Below are 1484 nucleotides of genomic sequence, written 5' to 3' on the forward strand. Positions count from 1 at the left end.
AGTCCACAGCTCCCAACCATCAGGACTTGAGCACCTCCATGCAGCTCAGCATGCTCCTTTTGAAGGAGATCCAAGAGTTTGAAGTTGACATTGGGGCCATCCATTCCTACTGAGAGAAGCTGCCTCGTGTTGAGTTGTGCAACACATTCCTGTGAATTATCACACAGAAGAAAGTTTGTTTAAATAACATTTATTGCTTAAGTAAACCACATTCAATATAAAGACATACAGTAATATTGTATATGCTTCAAATGACACATTATTATTCTAAAGTAAAACATGAGTCAGGTTCCTATGGTCAGAACTGCTTTGCCAAAGTTAGATTATTGGTTCTCCAAATGTGGCTCACTATAAACAAAATCCACACAGTATAATATAGGTTTGGCTTTATGGGAGCCATGCTCAACCTTCAGATTAAGCATAACAGGCTTTAGGCCTTAACGTTTTAATTATATACATTTTTCCAGTATTATGTTACAGAAATTTAACAGTTTGCATTCATTTTTATTAAGCATATCTTTGAATGGTCATGCAACACTCACTCATTTTCCATTCATTTTCAATTGGGTTTTAAAAGGAGGTTATCAATGCAAAGACTATGGAAATAATAATCATATGTATGCAAAGACTATGGAAAACCTGTGGGTTACAGTTAATACCATAGTACCAAATATCCCCTATGTAACCAATACATATAGGAAAATAAACTTACTTTGATGTGCTGCAACAGGTCGTTAGCTCGTCCATGTCCCAGGAATTGTGAGCCAAAATACAGAGACTGTACACAACCATCCCCCAAAAAATGAATGTGTATGTCCATCTGCTTTTTCTTTGAAGATTCGTTAAGGCTCTCGTCAAACATGAGGACGTACGGTCAAGCATGGTTAATAGCTTCAACCAGTTGTTTCTTGAAATAGGGGCCGATGCCAAATTTGATGATATAGCCGGTCTTGTTGTTGGCCAAAGCGAACGATTTGGCGATTTGGGAGTCCGGGAACATCTTGCTAAACAGCTCTCCCATGCCATCATTCGACCTAAACGAGTGGTGTTTTACTGCTAAATCCAAACACCACAGTACCTCGGCCTGCAGAGTAGCGGTGGTAGTGCAGAACGTCTGAATCCTGGCTGTAGGATTATCGGCAGTGGATTGCCCAGGAGCAGGGGAGGTTGAGAGATCAATGGAGGTTGAGGACGAGGGCGTAGATGTAGCTGTAGTAGCCGATGTAGCACTGCTAGCACTAGTGCCGGTGCAAAATAGTGACAGCGGTAGCTGCGAGTTACGACCCCGCATCCTTGCTTGGTGGCTAGTCGACTCCATGTGCGATTTAACCACCTTCGCCCCCATCCACGTAATATGTATAGTCTTCTTACAAACGTTGCAGTGAGCCTCTCGGTTGTTGCCAAATACTGGCCGAAGCCAGTCTTTAAATGCTGATTCCTCCATACAGAGGTCAGAAAACTTGAGCGGTAAACTAACGAACTCG

The 1484-nt window shown here is 42.1% G+C and overlaps 1 protein-coding gene across 3 annotated transcripts in view; it reads left to right on the plus strand.

Annotated features, from left to right (window-relative positions):
- The window catches only part of atp10d (ATPase phospholipid transporting 10D), a 38077-nt gene that overhangs the window by 26248 nt on the left and 10345 nt on the right, over positions 1-1484 (plus strand). The window lies entirely within an intron of this gene.

This window comes from Seriola lalandi, unplaced genomic scaffold (assembly GCF_002814215.2).
Source record: "Seriola lalandi dorsalis isolate HSWRI2012SDOR001 ecotype SW California unplaced genomic scaffold, Sedor1 jcf7180002054953, whole genome shotgun sequence".
Taxonomy (NCBI): domain Eukaryota; kingdom Metazoa; phylum Chordata; class Actinopteri; order Carangiformes; family Carangidae; genus Seriola; species Seriola lalandi.